Source organism: Oncorhynchus gorbuscha, unplaced genomic scaffold (assembly GCF_021184085.1).
Source record: "Oncorhynchus gorbuscha isolate QuinsamMale2020 ecotype Even-year unplaced genomic scaffold, OgorEven_v1.0 Un_scaffold_134:::fragment_2:::debris, whole genome shotgun sequence".
Classification (NCBI taxonomy): domain Eukaryota; kingdom Metazoa; phylum Chordata; class Actinopteri; order Salmoniformes; family Salmonidae; genus Oncorhynchus; species Oncorhynchus gorbuscha.
The window spans coordinates 199,515-214,041 of record NW_025744633.1 but is presented as its reverse complement, the minus strand read 5'-3'; positions in this window follow the sequence as shown (position 1 = coordinate 214,041).

Sequence of the window (14,527 nt, the reverse complement as noted above, 5' to 3'; positions counted from 1 at the left end):
TGCAAATTTCCAAACAGCAGGTAAATACATCTACTTGAAACACCTAAATGCAGACCCAGAGGAGACGTGCTGTGTCAAAATCGCACCCTATTCCTTATATATAGAGAATAGGGTGCCATTTGAGACTCATCCCTGGTTTGAAGGACACCATAGCAGTACATGAACACTCAACATAGTTAGGGGAGGAAGTATGAATTCATATCCATGAACTCATCAAGTGTCAAACACCTAGATGAATCTTATTACTTGACAAGTGAGACGTGGTACAGGCTCATCTTCTAGGAGAAACACACACACACACACACACACACACACACACACACACACACACACACACACACACACACACACACACACACACACACACACACACACACACACACACACACACACACACACACACACACACACACACACACACACACACACACACATGAATAAAAACATGCAGGCAGGCACGCAACTTGCCCCCCCTCTACCAACACACAGAAACGTGTTAAAAATCCTTGTCAATAACCATTAAAATGCATGACTGGGGGTCATAAGGGAAATGAACTATTTTCCCCCAGGTATGTTTTAACCCATTCCACTATACAGAAGTGCATTCGCCCTTGACTTTGGATGCGTGTCATGTTATCCTGTCTAATAACCCACACTGCAATGTGACTAGGGCTCGTGCTGTAAAACGTACACAACCAGTCAAATGTTTGGACACACCTACTCATTCCAGGGATTTTCGTTATTTTTACTATATTCTACATTGTAGAATAACAGTGAAGACATCAAAACAATGAAATAACACATATGGAATCATGTTCTAACCAAAAAAGTGTAAAACAAATCAAAATATATTTTATAATTGATATTCTTCAAAGTATATACAGCTCAGAGAAGCAGCTGTATGGGGGCAAGGCTGGAGTACTATCAGCACATTTCTGATCTCACACACACACACACACACACACACACACACACACACACACACACACACACACACACACACACACACACACACACACACACACACACACACACACACACACACACACACACACACACACACACACACACACACACACACACACACACACACACACGGCTGCGCACTCATTCACACTCACACACATACTCACACACACACGCTAACAAACCTTTCATCCTAACCCCTCCATGAAGATATTAGTGCATGACACACCCTTGAGCCATCACCACTGAGTCAGCACCACTGAGCCAGCACCACTGAGCCAGCACCACTGAGCCAGCACCACTGAGCCAGCACCACTGAGCCAGCACCACTGAGCCAGCACCACTGAGTCAGCACCACTGACACACCGCTGCTCAAAGCCCTTAGCTCACAGCAGGAATAGCTTCTAGGGTCACAGTAAGGTCCTAGCCTGCAGAGTCAGCTTTTATCTGCTATGTGCAACAGGGTGGGCCCTGGAAATGTGTCCCATGGTCCTATCCAACAGCCTAGGCAGATGCAACAGGTGCCCTCGGCAATGAGGTCCTCTGTTAAAATGTAAATGTGTTGCCACTGCACTTAGAATAGCATTTTTACAGGAGATGCAGAGAGAAACATGAATAGACTTCATATTCTCTATGATGAGGCTCTACGACTGAACATATGGGCTGGCTATTTTGAATCCTTCTCTGAATACTGACCTTATGTTCTAGCTTTTATGCCGTGTTCCCTCAGGTAACCAACAACAGGTGGAAGAGCTTAATAAATCTGGCCAAAAGCCAACCCTGCTTCACGATTAAACAATGATTAGTTCTTACAGTATCCAATACTGTATAATAACTACAGACAGACGGTACAGCCTACAGCCAATTTGTTCTGTGTGTGTGTGTGTTCAGCCCCATAACTTGTTTGAAACAGGAGAGGCAGCCGGTAATGAGGAGAGGGGAGCAACAATAAACCTTGTCCCATGGAGGGCCACCGTTTCTGACTAAAGATCCTGTAGCCTGTTGGTTAAAAAATGACACCACATTACTATTGGTACACAGTGAACTAACAACTATGATAAAAGCATTGCGAAAAAGCTTGTTTCATCTGAAGTCAAGGACAAGAAAAGCATTATTATTTGTCTCTAAACAAATAAGGGTTCTTGTATTGTTTAAAAAGACAAGCTCTACCTCAACACATAATGTAAAAAAGTGTGATGTTACCACAAAGGAGGAAAAGCAATGCTTTTCTCTCAATGACAAACCATGAAGTAATGTCTAAAAAGAGGTTTCAACACTTAAAGAGCTCAACAAAGCCCTCTGAGAGGATGGAAACTTGGAGCGGGTCATGGAAAAACGAGATAACATCGCCCTACCCCCTCCCCCTCTCATTTCTCCCTCTCACTCTCCCTAGCGAAGGGGAAACAGAGAGAGGGGGGTGGGCTTTGAGGCGGGAAAACCTAAAATGGCTGGTGAGCCAGAGAGAGAGAGAGAGCCGAGCAATACAGCCAGTTGCACACTCCGGGGCTGGGACTGAGTGGATCCTTGTGAAACTCAGCCAAGTGTAAAGAGAGACCCATAACCCCCTAGAGCCTTTTCTCTCGCTGTCTTGCTGCTTGTGTTCTTAACATCCCCCACTTACACAACAGACTGTGCACATTTAGAAAACGGCGGCCGTTTTCATTTTCTCTTTCTTGCCATCCTCCTCTTGCACAATGTAATGTTTGGGTTTGTTTTGCTCCGTGGAGAGAGCAGAGCGCAGATCAACATGGGTACACTGCCGGAGGTGCGCCCGAGGAGAGAGAAGACTGGTTTTTATTTTGGATGAATATATAATCTGATATGCAGAGGGAAAGCCTCCACTTTAAAATAAATGACATGGACCTCCCACAAGGTTTCTTGCCGAGACATTTCAATTTAAATGCGTGTCTGTGAATTCCAAATGGAGAGGTGGTGATTTTTTAAATATGACTACATGGGAATAAATTTGTATAGGACAGATGGTTACTATTGAATCCGTTAAGACGTGACCTGCTTCGTGCAGTATGGCACTCAGTTATTTTATCAAAGACATATGATATGAGTGTTTTTATTCATTTTCACAATATCAGTAAGCCATCCAAATACACCCCACCACATACAGGTGATTAGATAAAGATATTTAAATTGTTCAGAGAGTTCATTGGAGAGTTCCCCACTACTGGCAATGAGGATCTTTTGGTTAATCTTTTGATTCAATCTTTCAATTGCATCTTAGCCTCACAGAATTAGTCTCTCATATATTTAACCTATTAACCTTGTACAGTAGCTGGTGATTAGACAAATATTTTCTCTCTCTGTAACAGAAGACGCCTCCCCAGACCAGCTGTCACCTGTGTGTATCGGAAAACATTGAAACCAGAGCACTGGGGCCTTCAGAGGACATAATGGGGTTCAAAGGTGAAGGGGTAAGGTGCCCCTCTTAGCCTAATCTCTGTGCACGAGAGCGAGCGCACGCGTGTGGAGGGTCTGTATTATGTATAGTAACTCATCAACTGAAGTGCTATATTGGGGGTGTGATGAAGCATAAAATAGGACAAATGTTTCCTGAGTGTTCCCCGAGAGTTCGAGAGGTCCCGAACGTTTCCTGACTGTTCCCTGAGTGTTCCCTGAGAGTTCAGAGAGTTCCCAGAGCGTTCCCTGACTGTTCCTTGAGTGTTAGAGTAGGATCTGACCCCAAGTGCCTAGAAACATAGTATTTAACAGTACTATCCTCAACCAGGCCACCTCTCTGAAAGACTTGGAAACACAACACCATATGTTACAGTATAGCACTAACGAACAATAAAACAAATATATGTTCTGCATGCTATATCATTATTATCACTTAGTAGCTGTGAACTGTGCTGTTTTACAGGGTCAGCCATAGTAGTACAGCGCCCCTGGAGCCAATTAAAGTTAAGTGCCTTGCTCAAGGGCCATAGTGAACAAGTTGCCCAAGAATAACGTGTTTAGCCAATAACCACGCACAACACAGAGTGGAGTGTCCAATCCCAGAGCCCGTTACAGAAGAGTGGAAAGCCCAGAATAGATTGTCTGACTCAGACTGAGAGCATCATTGTCTGACCTCTGGCTGGATTAGCCCTCGGGTTACTTTAGACTACTGAGGCCATTTCTGTTCTCTCCTCTCCATTTCACCCAGCTTCTTTTTCAAAATGAAGCAGCCATTTCACCCGGCTTTATGTAGCTACTAACTGAAGCAATGGTTACTTTCCAATATCCAGATAACCATTTAGAATACACACCAGAAGGTAATTGAACCATTCTCCTACACTCTTAGAAAGAAAGTGCTATCTAGAACCTTTAAGGGTTCTTCGGCTGTCAAAGAGGGTTCTACATGGAACCTGAAAGGTTCTACAAAGAACCAAGAAGGGTTCTCCTGTGGGGACAGTCAAAAAACTTTAAGAACCCTTTTTTCTAAGAGTGTAGATGTTTAAAATTCCATTTGTACTGCTACAGTGGTAAATCAAAAAATAAAGCATATTCCAAAAGAAACCAACAGCCCCAACTCTGTGTCATGGTTTAAACTATTTCCCCCTCATTTGGCTGCACTTGACAGTCCCATATTTCAACAACGTTTCAGGTGTCTCAACTATGTTTCTTCCTACCTTGCTGACAAAAGGTATTTCCATTGATTAATGGTGCCATTGCACAGTGCACTGTTTGGATGCAGGATTTATTGTGGAGTTGACCAACATGCGCAGGTAGCCTACGTTTTCAAGTGATTTGCTTGACAATAAGATGAAGACATCATGACTGGTCGTGTTCATACCGAAGGTAAAAGGTGATACATTTCTTACCGTTAAATGACATGTCTTTACTGTCGGGCCCTTCAACAAAAATAGAAAATACATGAAAAAGAAAGAAGACCATCCAAAATGTCACGTGTATTCTGATACACACTTCAATTAGTGTTACAATGCACTAATGTATCATAAGGCCTTATAAATGAACTTATGAGGCATTTTCTGGGTGCCTAATAGAGTGTGTTTGCTTCATGCTAAGTATGCTAGGCTACTGTAAATATGTTTTGATTAGAAAAGTTTTGTTTTATTTCTCTTAGTTGTAAAGGCATTGTACAATATGCTAACTGGCACATGTCGCTGGGTTCGGCTGGAGCTGGCAAGCAGGCAGTAAAGATGAGGGTTGTCCACCGTTGGGTCAATCTTTCTCACAAAAAGATCCCGAGAGTTTTGTCTGGAAAGTCTCCCTTGAAGGATTCCTCTGAACTTAAAATGACTTCCTTCACCTATACCAATAAAGAATTGTATTCCAACCCTCTCTCTCTTTTCTAAAACCTATTCTCCACAGCCACCGTATGCCCTCCACATAGGCCTTATTCATGACCACTTTTTCTCCATGTTTTCATTTCCACCTGCTCTTCTTTCCTCTGCTTCATTGCTCTGATCTGAATGAACTGACCAGGTGAAATCCAGCCTGATGATGAGCTTCCACCACATGGTTTCCACCTGTGAAGTCTTCTCCAATCATTGCAGACAAGGAGAGAACAGATTCCCAGTGTGAAAGAGCCAAGACTCGCTTCTACAAGAACCCATTTAAACAGCAGAAAGTGATGACTACTCTTCAAGGAGACTTTCTTTCAGAAGTGTTGTGCCATTGTCGTCAGATACTGTTTCGTTTCTATGTCAAGTTAGACGTTTAATTCAGGGTTTGGATCTAAAGACGGTAAGACATCTCACGGAATCTCACCTCTCATTTCAACCTTTCAGTAGTGATCCTCACACTTCTCCTCATTGCCAAGGAAACAGTTCTCAATTAGTACACAGGTAGCCTATAACAGTTACAATGACCCAGAGTAACCACACAGCCACAAGCCATTTCATTTGTATAAAAACTCTGAAGTGGCTTCCAACAGAGGCAGCATTCAGTCAAGCCTAACATGTCCAATGTAATGTTTGGACTCCACAGCTGTACTGTTTTTATATTAGTTTACTTGTGTTACTTCTGTTTGTATCAGAGGGCAGAACCTGACACCATGTAAACACCACTAGCCAGTAGAGAGCTCCATCCATTGCAAAGTCAAAAGCCCCATCATTCCTGAGCACTATCATAGAGTAGAAACAGATCGACAAAGAGGTCAAGGCCCCATCCTGAAACAACCCTGAAACAGGCCCCATCCCCGCAGTACTTAATGTAGATCTGAAAGATTTGGATAGGTATGGTAGTAGTTTCATCTTATCCTGATAGGCTGGGTGTAGATTTTGCCATATCGCTCACACCTATCCAATCTTTTCACATAATCAGATCTAGGGGTAGGATGTGTTTCTGGACAGGACACAAACCTAGGATTAGCAGTTACATCTCACATGTAACTGAGATAATCAGTGACCTAACTACCGGTGACCAGTAATTTTCAATGAAAGGAGGAGATGAGACACGAGGACATACACAGCGACTTAACGGTCCCAAGGAGAGCTAGCAACCAAAATTCAACATTACCCAAGTTTATGCTAATTGTAGCGACACACCTGCACAGCAGCCAGTTAGACTAAATACACCACTTTCTGAGTCTCTCCTTTCCACCACTCTCTCCTCTTCATTCCTCTCTCTGCTGTTAACACAGGGCTGTTTTGACACTCACACTTTGTCAGCGGAGCCACACTTGATCTCTAAATACTGTCAAACTGTCAGGGAGAAGAAGCACGGCAGCAGGCAGTAACTGCCTGACAGACAGATGCAGACTGGAACGGGGTGTTTAAAAAAGTTTTTTTTAATATAACATAGTTATTTATCGGTCTCATACACTGAGTTAGTCTCTGTCCTCAACCCCTTATTAGTGGTGATTTTTCCTTCTGATCTACTCTTAGAGGGATATACCAGTGATATAGGCGTGAGGAGGCGGGAGAGTGCGAGAGAGAGGGAGAGAGAGGCTATAATTTAGCCATCAGATACCAAATAAAAGCTGGTACTGTGGAGCAGCAGGCTTTAATAACCAACCTGACAGAACAATGGCGAAGACAAACAGTCTCTCTCTCTCTTTGGTATCTTTTTCCTCACTGTTTACCTTGCTCTCTCTTTCTCTGTTGCTTCATCTCTCCTTGTTTTTCTATCACTCTTTATCTCTCCTTTGCTCCCCTTGCTTTCCCTCCCTCTCCCTCTTTCTCATTTGACCTCTAACCTCCTCTCTCTCCTTCAGTCTGTTTCACTTTAACCATCTCCTTTGCTCTCTATCACTCTTTCCCCTCCCTCCCTCCCTCCCTCCCTCCCCCCTCCCTCCCTCCCTCCCTCCCTCCCCCTCCCTCCCTCCCTCCCTCCCTCCCCTCCCTCCCTCCCTGAGAGGCAAAACAGGCAGATAAAGGATAATATCCTCCTTATTTATTGAGGTCAATCACACAGTAATTGTAGGCTTTGTAGCTAGCTGTCTTCCGTTCTCATTATCCTGGGCAGCGAGAGGTTATTGATGTTCTTCTCTCTTTCACTCTTCTCCCACCATCATTTTCCTGTTAAGAAGTCAGAGTACCGGAACACGGAACCCCTGCTTTGATCTGAGGTGGCTGGTTATGTGGGAACCCATGGCAACCGTGCTTGTTGCACTCCAATGGGTACTTATGGTATAAATAACAACAGAGAGTATATGAGGAGAGGAGAGAATGTCCACTGTTGTCCATGCATGTTCATTTCCCCTACAGTGGAATCTCAATGACATCACAAAATGACGATCATACACGAACAAATACCTTTACTATATCTCACTATACTGCAATACAAGGATTCCTGACACACACACACACACACACACACACACACACACACACACACACACACACACACACACACACACACACACACACACACACACACACACACACACACACACACACACACACACACACACACATATCACACACACACACACACACACACACACACAGGGTTCCTGTGGTGGACAGAACATCGGTCAAACAGCTGTTAACCATTCCCATTCCCAACGTCTGCTGGGCAACGTCTCGGAACGCAATGGAACATTCTGGGAAGTACCATGTGCCACAGGTGGCAGGGACGACGTAGCCTAGGTTAGTTTAGCGGTAGCATCGCGCTGGAGTGATTACTTCTACTTCCAGTCTTCCCAGTGTACACATCAGGCCAGGCAAAGTAGTATTTCATTCTTCCCAGAGGCCTGAACCAGGAGGAGGGGGTGGAGGAGACACCAGACATTAAAACAACAAACAGGAGGCTGCACATAAAGTGTGGATCCCCCAAGCCTTCAGTGGTGGAACGTGGGGGAGAATTATGGGGTATGGGGGAACGAGTTAGCGCGGTACAAAGATATCCCAGACCAGTACAACCCACAGGTCTGAGTCAGAGTCAGGACACTCACCCCTACCCTAGAGGCTAGAGAGATCAAATATAGCCTGTGAGAGAGAGAGAGAGAGGGGGAGAGGAGAGTGAGAGCAGAGCAAGAGACAGAGAGAGAGCAGAGAGACAGAGAGAGAGGGGGGAGTGAGAGCAGAGAGAGAGAAAGAGAGAACAAGAGAGAGAGCAGAGACGGAGAGATCAGAGAGAGAGAGAGAGATCAAAGAGAGAGAGTGCAGCAGAGTTTGCTGTGGGCCCAGACCGTGTGCCCTGGTGTCTGGGTAGCTGGGTAACAGATATAGCCTTTAGCAGCTTACGCAGATGGGCGGTGGGCATTCCTCCTGAAATATACCTGCTAACACCAGCTCTCTGATGGGGAGCGGAGTCATACACAGACATACAACCCGAGTTGGCTTCAAACACCTTTCTAAAATATAACACCGTTAATATGGTCCTAAGTAGACTCTTTTTACCTCTGACAGTTGAAAGTTAAAAATATTTAGGCAGAATAAGAAACCCATGCGGGATATTAACCCACAACCATGGTGTTAGATGCGCCACACTCCAACCCACTGAGTCAGTGGAACCTCCTAGTCAACAACTCAGCCTCTGAATACACCGTCGACAAACACCATTGTGTTCTAGTCCTTATGCACGGACACAGACAGCTTCTTTAACTCTTTATTAACCGTTGCCTCTGAGTGCAGAGAGTGTGGGTGGGCGGCATTCACATTATGCCAGCAGATCAGTGGAGACAGGGTTGGGAACAGAAAAGGCATATCTATTTAGCTGGTTGAGCATGAAATCTAATTATGCTTTAAAACTGAGAGAGAAACCCGGCGAGGAGGGTGATGGGAACCATGGAAATGGAGGAGAGGGGAGGAGAGAGAGAGTGGGACACGGAGGAGGAGAGAAGGGAGGGGAGGGGAGGGAGAGGGGTGGAGGGGAGAGTGGGAGAGGGAGAGAGATGAAGGGAGAGGGACACGGAGGAGAGGAGAGAAGGGAGGAGGGGGAGGAGGAGAGAGAGTGGACACGGAGGAGAGGAGAGAAGGGATGAGGGGAGAGGGAGAGATGGGGGAGAGAGATGAGGGGAGAGTGGGAGAGGGAAAGAGGAGAGAGAGAGGGCAGAGCCTGAGTCAAAAGCAAGACGAATGCGTCACAGGCTTGACTGTAACCAGATAACATGACATGCACCCATCAGGCCAAAATACCATTTATATATAGATAGGTGACTTTTTAAGCTTGAGGGTCAATAAAATGCTTATAAAGCATTATTTAATAGCTCATTACTCATGAACAACCGGTTTGTAAATAATTAATTCATCATTCATTTGTGTATTTTGTAGCAAATATATTTTCTAATCATGTATTTTGTAGAAAATACATTTCGTAATCATGTAACCAAGTCACTCAAAGGCCTTATACATGCATTTAAACATATGTATTGATTAATAACTACATTATGATGTTTACTGACTGACTGACTGACTGACTGACTGACTGACTGACTGACTGACTGACTGACTGACTGACTGACTGACTGACTGGTTTACTAACTAAATGACTGACTGACTAACTGACTGGATGACTGTGACTAACTGACTGGATGACTAACTGAATGACTGGATGACTAACTGAATGACTGACTGTGACTAACTGACTGGATGACTAACTGACTGACTGACTAACTGACTGGATGACTAACTGAATGACTGGATGACTAACTGACTAACTGACTGGATGACTAACTGACTGGATGACTAACTGACTAACTGACTGACTAACTGACTGACTGACTAACTGACTGGATGACTAACTGACTGACTAACTGACTGGATGACTAACTGACTGACTAACTGACTGGATGACTAACTGACTGACTAACTGACTGGATGACTAAACTGACTGGATGACTAACTGACTGGATGACTAACTGACTGACTGACTGGATGACTAACTGACTGATGGATGACCAACTGACTGGATGACTAACTGACTAACTGACTGGATGACTAACTGACCAACTGACTGGATGACTAACTGACTGGATGACTAACTGAATGACTGGATGACTAACTGGATGATTGACTGGATGACTAACTGACTGACCGACTAACTGACTGGATGACTAGCTGAATGACTGACTGACTAACTGACAGAATGACCAACTGAATGACTGGCTATCTAACTGACTGGACGATAGCTGACTGACTAACTGAATGACTAACTAGATGATTAACTGAATAACTGACTGACCAGCTGACTGATTGGATGACTAACTGGATGGCTAACTGAATGGCTGACTAACTGACTGGATGACTAGCTGACTGACTAACTGAATGACTGACTGACTAACTGACTGGATGACAAACTGACTGACTGGACTGACTGACTGACTGACTGACTGACTGACTGACTGACTGACTGGATGACAAACTGACTGGATGACTAACTGAATGACTGACTGACTAGATGACTGACTGACTAACTGACTGGATGACTAACTGACTGACTAACTGAATGACTGACTAACTAGATGACTAACTGAATGACTGACTGACTAACTAACTGGATGACCAAACTGACTAACTAACTGGATGACTAGCTGAATTACTGACTTGCTGACTGACTGGATTACTGACTGACTGACTAGATGACTGACTGACTAGCTGAGCTGACTGACAGGTTGACTAACTGACTGACTGGATGACTAACTGGATGACTGACTGACTGACTAGATGACTGACTAACTGACTGGATGACTAACTGGACGACTAACTAACTGACTGATCGACTGACTGACTAGCTGACTGACTAGATGACTAACTAACTGACTGGATGACTAACTGGATGACTGACTGACTGACTAGATGACTGACTAATCGACTGACTGACTAACTGACTGACTAGATGACTAACTAACTGCTGGATGACTAACTGACTAGATGACTGACTGACTAGATGACTGACTGACTGACTGGATGACTAACTGGATGACTAACTAACTGACTGATCGACTAACTGACTAGATTGACTAGATGACTGACTGACTAGATGACTGACTGACTAGATGACTGACTGACTGATCGACTGACTGACTAGCTGACTGACTAGATGACTAACTAACTGACTGGATGACTAACTGAATGACTAACTAACTGACTGGATGACTAACTGGGCGACTAACGCTAACTACTAACTGGATGACTAACTAACTGACTGGATGACTAACTGGGCGACTGACTAACCGACTGGATGACTAGCTGACTGACTAACTGAATGACTAACTGATGATAGACTGACTGACTAACTGACTGACTAACTAACTAACTGCATGACTAACTGACTAACTTTGAATAACTGACGGAATGACTGAATGATTGACTGACTGACTAACTAGTTGACTGGATGACTGACTAGCTGAATGACTGACTGACAGGATGACTGACTGACTGGATGACTAGCTGAATTACTGACTTGCTGACTGACTGACTAGCTGACTAAACTGACTGGATGACTGACTGACTGACTGACTGGATGAATGACTGACTGACTAGCTGACTGACTGACTGAATGACTAGCTGACTGACTGACTGACTGGATGACTGACTGGATGACTGACTAGATGACTGACTGACTGGATGACTGACTGACTGGATGGCTGACTGATCGACTGACTAACTATTTATTTATTGGGATGACAACTGACTGACTGGATGACTGACTGGATGATTGACTAGCTGACTTACTGACTGACTAGCTGACTGACTAACTGACTAACTGACTGGATGACTGACTGACTGACTAACTGACTGGATGACTGACTGACTAACTGACTGGATGACTGACTAGATGACTGGCTAGATGACTGACTGACTGACTGACTAACTGACTGACTGACTGGACGACTGACTAGATGACTGACTAGCTGACTGACTGGATGACTTGCTTACTCACTGACTGACTGAATGACTGACTGATTAGCTGACTGACAGCATGACTGACTGACTAGCTGACTGACAGGATGACTGACTGACTGGATGACTGACTGACTGACAAGCTGACTGACTGACTGGATGACTGACTAGAAGACTGACTGACTGACTAGCTGACTGACTGGCTAGCTGACTGATTGATTACCTGACTGACTGGATGACTGACTAACTGACTGACTAGCTGACTGACTGACTGGATGACTAGCTGAAATTCTGACTTGCTGACTGACTGGATTACTGACTGACTGACAGGATGACTGACTGACTGACTGCCTAGCTGACTGACAGGATGACTAACTGACTGACTGGATGACTGACTGACTGGATGACTGATTGGATGACTGACTAACTGACTGACATGATGACTGACTAGCTGACTGACTAGATGACTGACTGACTGACTGACTAGCTGACTGACTGACTAGCTGACTGACGAGCTGACTGACAGGATGACTGACTGACTGAATGACTGACAGGATGACTGACTGACTAACTGGCTGACTGGATGACTGACTAACTGACTAGCTATCTGTTTGACTGACTAACTGACTGACTAACTGACTAGCTGACTGACAGGATGACTGACTGACTGGACGACTGACTAACAGGCTGACTGAGTGACTGACTAGCTAGCTATCTGACTAACTGACTAGCTGACTGACAGACTAGCTGACTGACTGACTAGCTGACTGACTAGATGACTGACTGACTAGCTGACTGACAGGATGACTGGATGACTGACTGACTAACTGACTGACAGGATGACTGACTGACTGACTAGCTATCTGACTGACTAACTGGCTGACTGACAGACTAGCTGACTGACTAGCTAATGGACTGACCTGCTGACTGACTGGATGACTGACTGATTGACTGACTGGCTGCCTAAATAACTGACTGACTAGCTGACTGACTGGTTAAATAACTGACTGGATGACTGACTAACTAACTAGTTGCCTGAATGACTGACTGACTAGCTGAATGACTGACTGACAAGATGACTGACTGACTGGATGACTAGCTGAAATTCTGACTTGCTGACTGACTGGATTACTGACTGACTGACAGGATGACTGACTGACTGCCTAGCTGACTGACAGGATGACTAACTGACTGACTGGATGACTGACTGACTGGATGACTGATTGGATGACTGACTAACTGACTGACATGATGACTGACTAGCTGACTGACTAGATGACTGACTGACTGACTGACTAGCTGACTGACTGACTAGCTGACTGACGAGCTGACTGACAGGATGACTGACTGAATGACTGACAGGATGACTGACTGACTAACTGGCTGACTGGATGACTGACTAACTGACTAGCTATCTGTTTGACTGACTAACTGACTGACTAACTGACTAGCTGACTGACAGGATGACTGACTGACTGGACGACTGACTAACAGGCTGACTGAGTGACTGACTAGCTAGCTATCTGACTAACTGACTAGCTGACTGACAGACTAGCTGACTGACTGACTAGCTGACTGACTAGATGACTGACTGACTAGCTGACTGACAGGATGACTGGATGACTGACTGACTAACTGACTGACAGGATGACTGACTGACTGACTAGCTATCTGACTGACTAACTGGCTGATTGACAGACTAGCTGACTGACTAGCTAATGGACTGACCTGCTGACTGACTGGATGACTGACTGATTGACTGACTGGCTGCCTAAATAACTGACTGACTAGCTGACTGACTGGTTAAATAACTGACTGGATGACTGACTAACTAACTAGTTGCCTGAATGACTGACTGACTAGCTGAATGACTGACTGACAAGATGACTGACTGACTGGATGACTAGCTGAATTACTGACTTGCTGACTGACTGGATTACTGACTGACTGACTAGATGACTGACTGATCGACTGACTGACTAGCTGACTAACTGGATGACTGAATGGATGACTGACTGACTGGATGAATGACTGACTGACTAGCTGACTGACTGACTGACTAGCTGACTGACTGACTGGATGACTGACTGGATGACTGACTGGATGACTGACTGGATGGCTGACTGGATGGCTGACTGATCGACTGACTGACTAGCTGACTGACAGGATGACTAACTGACTGACTGGATGACTGACTAGCTGACTTACTGACTGACTAGCTGACTGACTAACTGACTAACTGACTGGATGAATGACTGACTAACTGACTGGATGACTGACTAGATGACTGGCTAGATGACTGACTGACTGAC